Raw genomic sequence first — 10,498 nt, 5'->3', positions numbered from 1 at the left:
ATATCCCAAAAATGGATCAGAATCTAAGAACGAGAGATTGGAATGTTCCAACATTAGATCTGAATCTGACAGCAATAGACTGGAATGTTATAGCAATGCCCAAGAGTTTATCTGGTGAATTTTCACATCTGTCAAAAAATTATGATCGGATGTCATTATCAATGAGGATCTATTGTGCACTCCGTATTATTCATTACATTTATTTTCCTATCCTGGCTATCATTGGTGTCCCGGGTAAGTGTTAAAATTCAGGTACTTTTTTCTGTAATGCAGGTATGCCAGCATTACTGATCTTTTCTTTGCACTTATTGCTGCCAAACCTGCGCCACGTCATCTCTGAATCCACGTATTTACGCTGGAAAGCCCTTCTAACTGCATGAAATTGCTCTTTCTTTCATCCCTCTTTCTTTTCTGAAAGTGCCCGTCTTGGGTCTCTCTGTTAAGCCGATGTATTGCATGAGTGCCCGTGTTAATTGAATATTTGCAACGTGGATGTCGCGAGCTTCACTTCTGATTACATTTTGACACCGACTAATATCTAAGAATGGAGCAGACGAAACTCAGCTGCGGCCATGAGCTGATTCCTGACATCATGTCCGGTCCAATCCTAATTATACATGCTAACGCTCCCATTATATATTTAACTGGGCAATTCTCTCACCAATTGGATATGGAGCTATGAGATAATGCCTTAATGATGTGAAATATCTGCTGCTGACATTCCCAGCTCCAAACCTGCGGAAGTAAATATGCTTCGTTACTCCTTGTCTAGTATCATGTCCCTCCCTGACAGCTGTTCGGATTGAAACTGATTTTGTCACTGCGTTTTCTGTTTCAAAAAGTGATTTTAGCACTCAATGACCCCACGATATATGCGCGCACACACACACACACAAACACAGACACACACACGAGAAGAAATTGTCTTTTTTCTGGTACAATGATGAAATGGTGACATAAGTGTGTGGGGATTCCATTAACGGTTACTCAAAGTATTGGCTGCAAATGTATCCAGTGCACCTACAGTACCAATGTGTTGGCACTGGTTTGCAATGCTCCCCATGCCAGAGAGGCAAATTTCCTGAGTATTACTCTTCCATCGTCTGCAAAGCTTTCCATGCTGGGCAATTGCCTTGTCCCAGTTTACGATTTCGGAGCTGGTTGTGAGATGCAGATCCAGAACTTCATGAAATAAAACATTACAGTTGATTCTGCATTGTCATTATTAAATGTTTTCATTATTGTGATTTGGACCCTCCTTGGTTTCATTGCTCCAGTTAGTGCCTATTATTTGTCTTTTTCACTAAACATTCACGATGTGTTCTCGGGTTAACTCATTGCATTTTATAGAAATCTTATATGTGAATTTTGCTGTCCTCTGTCGCTTTCCGGGGAATAGATTTTTGGCTCGATAGAATATCGATTGCTGGCATTGTGAAGCTCGGAAACGATGTAATGGTGTTTTGTTCAGTTCCCGATTTGTGAACATGATACTCCATTTTAAACGGAGGCAGGTGGAGGCATCAACTTTGTCTCGTGTCTATGAAAGTTGGGCCAACCTGTCCACTGAATGCCTGTGTTTGTCACTCTCAGCTGAAGATGCTGACTGTCATATGAGGAAGCCCCTCGAACATTACTGTGAAGGAAACAGCATCGAAATTGTATCTGAGAGGCTTCTGACTGACTCCAGTCATGGAAAGGTTAGTGGAGGAGTTCGGAATGGCTTGTTGGAGGTTATGCTTTCAAGGTGGCTAGTTCCTGCTCCTGTATCCTGGTGGATCGACCAGCCTGTCTGTCCGACATCCTGTGTTTGCAGACCTTGCAGGGTATTTTGCAGATGACATTCGCTTTTCACCTGTTGTTAATACAGCATCTTTTAGTTTCATCAGTAAATGTTTCAGTGTGTTGGTATGTTTGTGGGCTACCATGATGGCAAGTAGTCAGAGTGGATGGTCGTTTCTCCAAATGTCTTTTGATGTATGATTGTGAGGCTTCAATCTCTGGGTACGTTGTGCCTTCTTGGTTGGGATTGTTGTTCAAAATTTTGTGGGCTGTGCTCATTGCGTACAAGTTAGTCTTGAATTATGCTTACAGGTATTTTTATTCTATGGCCCATAGTTGATGTTTTTCTGCAGTGTGTAGTGGTCTGTTTCAGTCGTGTCCTGATGCAGCTTCATTCATCTGTTGTTGAGATGATTGCTCCTGCAGTTGAGTACCGGCATGTATGTGTCGCGTTCCTGTAGACTGTTACATCCCACTGTGACATCGAGGAAGGGAAGTATGTTTTCGCTCTCTTCCTCTTTGATGAAATGTATGACAATGAGGATTTTGTTCATGATATTATAGTATAATTCTAATATGTATCGCTTTATGAAAATAAAGGTGTAATCCACATAGCGGATCCAAGGCTTGGTTTGGATCATGAGGAGATCGCTTCATTCTTGTCTCTCCATAACGCATTCTGAGAAGAGTCCTAATATTGATAATCTCTTGGGTGTCCTGATGATTTGTTTGGAGGTCTTACCATTGAAGATGAAGTGCGTAATGAGGCAAAGGTCCGCTCCCTTGAGAATGCTGGCCTTGCTGCTGTAGTTGGTGATGACTGTTGTTTATGTCCTTGGCTCGTCTCATTGTGAGGACAAACGTTCTTTGGCAAGGATAACGTCACTTGTTTTGAAAAGGACCGTAAGGTGAATTGAGACCATGACATCGTTCTCTCCTACCTTGGTGTCCTTGATGATATTCCGGTATACTTGTCTGGAGTGTCATGAGTCTTCTCTGAGGTATTTTAGTTCACAGTGAAGTTGTGTGGTAGTGTGCCTGTTGCTCTGCCGCGAATTGAGAGATTGGATTTGTTCCAGCTCGGGAGATGTGGGGTGGGGGGTGGTGGGGGCGTTGTGTTGCTGCAGTTAAGTGGGGTATTTGGGGCTGGATTCTGTACCTTAGGTTATCCGGAGAAACGGTGTGTCCATTCAGTTTTATTCCTTGGAGATCTGCCTTGCTAACAACGCCAGATTTGTGCAGTTTCTTCAGAAATGATTTGTTGCAGATTTCCAGTTGTGAAGCCGGGTACTGAGTCACGTTTTAGTATGTGTCGGTATCTGTGCGAGGTGAGTTCGTATTTGCAATGGATTGTGTTCTGTTTAGAATGACGATCATGCACCCTTTGCCTGTAGGTAGTCTTACAATATTTCTTACTGGATTAGTGCTGCTGGAAGAGCACAACCATTCAGGCAGCATCCAACGAGCAGCGAAATCGACGTTTCGGGCAAACGCCCTTCTACAGGGCTTCCTGATGAAGGGCTTTTGCCCGAAACGTCGATTTCGCTGCTCGTTGGATGCTGCCTGAACGGCTGTGCTCTTCCAGCACCACTAATCCAGTATTTGGTTTCCAGCATCTGCAGTTGTTGTTTTTACCTCGTTGATTTTAACCCTACTGCGAATCCTCTTCAAGGATGCCTGCCTTGAAGAAGTTTTCCTCTTCTCTCTCCAAGAATCTCAGGGAGTCCCTCTACCACTTTCCTGATGAAGGGCTTTTGCCCGATACGTCGATTTCGCTGCTTCTTGGATGCTGCCTGAACTGCTGTGCTCTTCCAGCACCACTAATCCAGTATTACAATATTTCTTACTTTGCTGAGTTCTTCCAGAGTAGACATGTCTTTTGTGTTGACGGTGTACCCTCCTTTCTTTCTGCTTAGTGTTTGTGCTACTACGTTTCTGATCGTCTGCTGGATTTATTCTGTATGTCTGTTATTATAGCAGTTTTGATTCCAGTGCTGTGAGGAAGTTATTTTAGTCCGCGTCTCTGTTGTTGTCGTTCATCCCTTGCACGAGGACGACATTTCGTTTGTTTGTGTTTGTTGTCGGTCAGACAGGTTCTTTATCAAAACTTCTGAATTTTTAGTGTTCGTCTTCTGTGCAAACCTGCCCAGTTTATTTCTTTGTCAGGCTATTTTTCTTTCTCTGTCTTGGTCTGCTGTAATATTCTTGCCCAGATCTGGTCAGACATTGTTTTGCACGAAGAGTTTTGAAATGTTATTTCCAGTTGAAATTTGTTGTGTCAACATTAGGCACCATTTATCAATTCTCGCAAAGGTCTGCGATCTATCTATTCTGCTATTCTTCCCGCTTATGGAGTATTGGGAGGTGGTTTGCAATAGACACGTCATGATCATGCCTGTTTTCAGAGGCATTTGTGTGGAGAGAATTCAGTTGCTAGCTGGTGGCGTTCAGTTGGACGGTGTTGGTTTCCCATCATTGGGCTTATGGACGGATTATGCATACAGGTGTTTGTTGTTTTTGAGAAGACTTGCAGCCCTGGTTGAGGTTTAGGTTGAAAATCTTCTCAAGATTCTCAAAATGGTGTTATGGCAATACAATTCCACCATTCCCTCTGCGAATTGTGTTTTCTTTAAGATTGGCACTAGTTTTGTTTCGCTTCATCTTACAAAGAGCTCTGCCAACTCTGCCAAATTCTTTGTGAAGAGCTTTTGCCGGAAACAATGCTTCTCCAGCTCCTCGGAAGTTGTCTGACCTGTTCTCCTTTATCAGCAGCACACTCTCGACTCTAAACTGAAATATCTACAGGTCTCACTGTCGCCCAACTGAGCGTGAGATTTTTCCATGACTCATTGATAAACTGATCAGTTTGTTATCCGGCCACAAATCATTCCATGATTTTTTGCAATGTGGCTGGCGTGTGTTCATTCCAAAATATTTGTATTGGAATATCCAATTAGTGGTAATGCATACAGAAATTTCCTTCACCTTATCGGATAACACTATCTGCTAATAAACACGCAGTAAGCTCAACTTTGTGGTGTAAGTGGCATGGCCAACTTACTGTTTCTAGTCCACCAATGGTGGCATTAGATATGAGTCCTACTTTGCATGGTCTAAATCTTCCAAGAGTCCTCACAAAATCGTTGACTCCTATCATGTTTGGGAACTAATGATTGGTGAACTCCACTAATTGTGACTCGGTTCGTTGAAAACTTCGTTGAGTATCTCATCCACTTCCTTCTGCGTCTGTGTGTCATTCAGAATATTATGTCTGTAGGAAAGCGTTGTTTTATTAGAACAGCATTCCTACCTCCACTTATTGCAAAACAGTATTAGTACACCCCATCTTACTACTGCATACGTCTTCGTACTGCAGCAACATACCTTGCAACTGCATTATTTCGTTCTGAGACAGATGGTTGACTAAATTATCCACATCTTCAAGGACATTCTCAAGGTGTACTGTGTGTCGTCGCACATCCAACTACACGACATCTTCATTTGTTTCTTCACTATGCAGAGTAGTAACAAACACGTATTGGGGCGGCCTAAGTTAAAGACTTGTTTTGAGTTGATCTCTCTGTGTAGCCCATATCACGTTAAGGAAGCTAGAACTCCTCTCCCACAATTTTGGCCTTCGTATTCCGTAATGGAATTGCCTCCAGAAATCTGGTCGTCACACCTACTTTGGCATCAAGTTCTGTTTCCCTCTTTTAGTTTGAGGAAGAGGGCTGACATAATCAATCATAACCTGCAAGAAAGTGCATTGATGACGGGAATTGACAGAAATGTTTTGGTTTTGTTCCTGCCTGCACTTGCCAACCAGTTGTCACGTATGACATATATTGCGAATTTTAACCATAACCTGTGTAGTCTAGGCGATTAGAAGGGCTCTTGTATCTTCGCCTGAGTGTTCCGCAGACTGTGGTGACTTCGTACTGACAATTTATGTTTTGACCATAATACGTCCTGTCTGCAATCTACCAGAAACTTATCCTGGTACACTTCCACCCATTTCTCCTCTGCACTGACCTGCCGTGCTCTCGCCTGACGTAATATGATTCTATTGTTAAGATAACAAACCTCAGCAATATATTCTCATTCATTTCTGCGTATGTATACCCATATATTTATTCGCTCGCATTTCTGTTATGAGTCCACGTGGTCTGTCAGGACTAAACACTTCTTCCTGACGCTCTTCCTGTTCAGGCTTTTTTCATGTACCATTCCATCAAAACTCAACTCCTTCGTATTTTCATTGGTTTTTTGCTTCTTGCTGTGACTCATGATCGGTGTATCGTGTTCCGGCAGTCTGCTAAAAAATTTAAAAATACGCTTCTTTCCACTTCTCAGTACGCTCCTCTTCCTTTGGCTTATCTGAACAGGCGTTGTCCCTCCCACTTTAACTCTGATAAATAATTCTGAAGAGCAAGCTGCATTTCGTCGTATTGCTACTCTGTCAATCACCCCGACTGTTACTTCACCAGACTTGATTTTCTTCTCCACCCTGTTCTGCCAGAGGGGAACGCTAAATATCTGTCCAGCTGTTCCACAAATTAATACTTTCTTGAGAAACGTTTCAGAATGATTTTAAATGTGTTCATCTTTTACGATAAGATACTTAGTAAAACATGTTCTCACAAAATTATAGTGTTTTTTTCCCCTTCTCCCACTGTGCTTTCTGAGTTAACTCTACCCACACATTCGAATTATTTATGGAAATCAAGAGCTAACTCCAGGCGCAGCTCCTCTACTTTGCCTGCGATTTCCTTGATTACTTGCATTAACTCCACTGGATTATCATTTATAAACACATCTTTTCCCTGAGTCCCTTTATTAAACGAGCAGAAATGTGACTTAAAATGCCACACCAGTTGGCAGTGATGTAAATCGCATAGAATGGGTAGGTAAATTGCAGGGGATTGGCAAAATTGCAATGTTGAGCTTATGCAAGGAACAATTACTGCATGTCCTTGATAAGTATGTACCTGTCAGGCAGGGAGGAAGTCGTCGCGCAAGGAACCTTTCTTTTTCCTGAAGAAGTTGAATCACTTGTCAGGAGGAATAAAAAGGCTTATGTGACGATGAGACATGAAGGCTCAGTTCGGGCGTTTGAGAATGACAAGTGAGCCAGGAATGACGGAAACAGAGAGTGAAGAAGTGCTAGCAGGGGACATGAGAAATCATTGGCGCATACGATCAAGAATATCACTAACGTTTCCTTAGGTTGATTAAGAATAAAATAATGATTGTAGAAAGATGATGGCCAATCAAAGATAGCAGTGGAAAGGTATGCAAGGAGTATGAGGAGATGGGCCAGAGCGAACTGAATAATTTTCGTTTGTATTCGCACTGTTAACAGACAATGTTGTTTAGGAGAATACTGAGAGACAGGCTATTGGACAAGATGGGATCCGGGGTGAAAAGGAGGAATGATTATCAGTTCCAGAATGTGCGAAAATAGACACGTCACCTCGACTGAATGGGATTTAACCTTGGATCCACTTGGAAGCCAGGGAGGAAATTGTAAAATCTTTGGCTTTGATCTTTATGTCGTCATTGTCTGCAGGAATAGTGCCAGAAGAGGAAGACTGGAGGATATCACATGCTGTCCCCTTCATCAAGGAGGACTTTGGAGACAGGTCTGGCAAAAATAGATCAATTAGTCTTACAGTAATGTGTTGCGAAGTGTTAAAACATATAAGGTTTATAAACATCTGGAAAGGAAGGATTTAATTAGGGATAATCAGCATAGTTTTGTGAAGGGTAGATCGCGCCTGACAACCCTTATTAATATTTCCGATAAGTTTGCCAAACAGGTGGATAATGATAAAGCGTTTGATTTGGTGTAGATGCATTACTGTAAGGCGTTTCATCAGTTTTCCCACCGAAGGCGATGGCACAAGATACGGAGGCATGAGACTGATGGTGAGTCCGCAGCTTGGATCGCAAATTGGCTGGCTGAAAGAATACAGGTTGTATTTGATGAGAAATGTTCACCTTGGAGATCTGCAATGACTTACTTTGGGACCACTGCAGTTTGAAACGTTTATGGACGTCCTGGATGAGGGCGTAGAAGACTCAATTCAGTGGAGTTATGGGTAGTGCTGAAGGATATTGCAGGTTACAGTGGACATAGATAAGCTGCAGACCTGGGTTGAGAGGCGGCAAATGATCGTTAATACGGAAAAGGTGTGAGGTCATTCATTTCAGAAGGAGCAACAGGAATAAAAAGAACTGGTGTAACGGTCATATTCTTCGAGCTGTCAATGGTCACTGAGGTCTCAGTGTCCAGTGTCCAACCTCGAAGTTGCCACCCATGTTGACTACTATTGCTGGAGGGAATGAGCTTCGGTGCCCCGAGACCATGCTGCAGCTGTACAGATCTCTGGCCTGGCCGCACTTGCAGGATTCAATGCAGTTCTGGTTAGTGCATGACATGTACGATGTGAATGCTTTCGAAAGTGTTCAGAGGACATTTAATAGGAGGTTTCTCGGTATGGTAGGAAGTTCGAACGTGGAAGGGCTGAGGGATTTGAGACTGTATACTTTCGAGAGAAGAAGGTTGAGAGGTGATTCACTGAGACGATTAAGTTCATCAAATGATTTGATCAGGTGGACATTGAGAGTGTTTTTCCACGATAATGATGGAGACAGGACTTTAAGTGAAGGGGTAGTAGATGTAGGTCAGATATCAGCGGTACGTTCATTAATCAGAGGACAGTCGGAACGTTGAACGCACTGTATGCGTCAGCAGTAGACTCGGCAAACTTCAGGACATTTAAATAGTCATTGGAAAAACATATGGATGAAAATAAAATCGTGTAGAATAGATATGTTTCAGATTGGCTCCACAAATTGACATCACATCGAGGGCCGAACGGCCTGAATTGCTCTGTAACTTACTATGTTCTTAGTTCTATAAATTTTCCTCCTTCCTTCTTTATGTGTCTTAACTGCTGTCTCTAATTTTCTCGTAACAATTAATAAACACTCAAAATAGCCAGTTTAACATCTTAATAATTTGTGTGTAAATTAGCTCGATGTCCTGTAAGGTTTTTTTTTCAGATGTTATATCACGATGGTCAGGTACAACCATCATTATTGAGTGTCTTTGGTGAAGCGCAGTGCTGTGTCCCACGTCTGTATATATCTGTCATGGTTTGTACCGATGTATGATGCCATTTCCGGTCGGTTTTGTTTAAAGGAAAGGTAGCTGTGATCGACTTCGGCGTGTTTATTAATGAATTTCTGGTGAGAATGCTATGCTTTATGCCTTCATAGTCTTTTGATCCTTCATCTGACAGCGCTGCAAATACGTCACCAGCTCTGCCCACCAACCTACTCTAAAGTAACATATCCCACAAGTTCTGCATCTGTGACTCTGTCAACGTCATGATGAGAGTGAGGTCGATCATTCCCTCAACATTTCTGGCTGAGGACAGTGCATGTACTGCACTCTTGTCTTTTACATTGTCTGACTATTCAGGGGACATTTGTGAAGTGTTTTACACCAGCGATTAATTTTTAATGCTCCATCAATGTTTATGACTGAATGTAGAATGAGAGCAGAGCCTCGATCTGACCTGTCCGTTTTGGGATCATTTTGCCCGCTCTATCAGATGTTATTTGTGATATTTCAAATATTATCAGCAAGATGTGATAGCTTGATCGTGTGGTAATCAGTTCACATGGTTCTGAAACCGACGTGTGTGTACCCACACTCGTCACTGAACGATACATTGGCCACAGGCAATTGCAAACTCAAGGTGACGAAACGTCTGGAAGTGTAAACTTCCTGCTTACCTTGCAAACTACACCCGGAACCTCAACCTGAGCTATAATTCTTCTCAAAACTCGCGAATGTGTTCTAAGTTCAGAGTGTACAATAAACTAGACAATGTCGTAGGGAGCCCTGGAGGGAGAACCTATGAAATATGAAGAAGTGTCGTAATGCCGCCAAGCTGTGAAGTTAAGAAATTGAATGTTATCTTCTGCAGGCAGTGACGTACCAATGTATAAAGGGAGATTTTACTCGAGCCACGACTGTACTTCATTATAACATAGCAGCAGCCCAGAAGGGAAATAACATAAGAAAATAAGACCACAGGAGTAGAAATCAGGCTATTCAGTCCATCGAGACTACTCTGCCATTTGCTCATGGGTGATAGATTTTCAAACCTGTTATCCTGCTTTCCATCCATAACCTTTGATCTCTTGTTAATCAAGTGCTTATCTACAACTATATTAAATATACTATATGACATGGCCTCCACAACCATCTCTGACAATGAATTCCACAGATTCACTACTCTCGAGCGAAGCATGTCTCTCTTTATCTCCATCCGAAATTATCTTCACTTTTTTCTGGAGCAGTGCCCTTGGATACTTGTTTCTCCTTCCAATGGAATAGTCTTCCAAAATTCCATTATTTCCAGGGTGTCGAGTATTCATCACATGTTAAGCCTTTCATTCGTGGTATAATTCTCATGAAACTCCTCGAGAAACGCTACAAGGCTAGTGCACCCTACCTGAGGTATGAAGCCCATAATATTCAAAATGTGGTCTGAACACAGACTTATAAAGCTTAAGAAACCCCGCTTTTATATTCTGGTCCTTTCGAGATGGGGGACCCCATTTTATTTGTCTTCCGAATTGCCAGCTCAATATCCCAGTTCACAGAAAGTGCGGACCGAACTTGAATCCAAATTTCCAT

The sequence above is a fragment of the Chiloscyllium punctatum genome, chromosome 43 (assembly GCF_047496795.1).
Source record: "Chiloscyllium punctatum isolate Juve2018m chromosome 43, sChiPun1.3, whole genome shotgun sequence".
Lineage (NCBI taxonomy): Eukaryota > Metazoa > Chordata > Chondrichthyes > Orectolobiformes > Hemiscylliidae > Chiloscyllium > Chiloscyllium punctatum.
The sequence above is the reverse complement of the archived record's forward strand: the minus strand, read 5'-3'. Positions refer to the sequence as shown.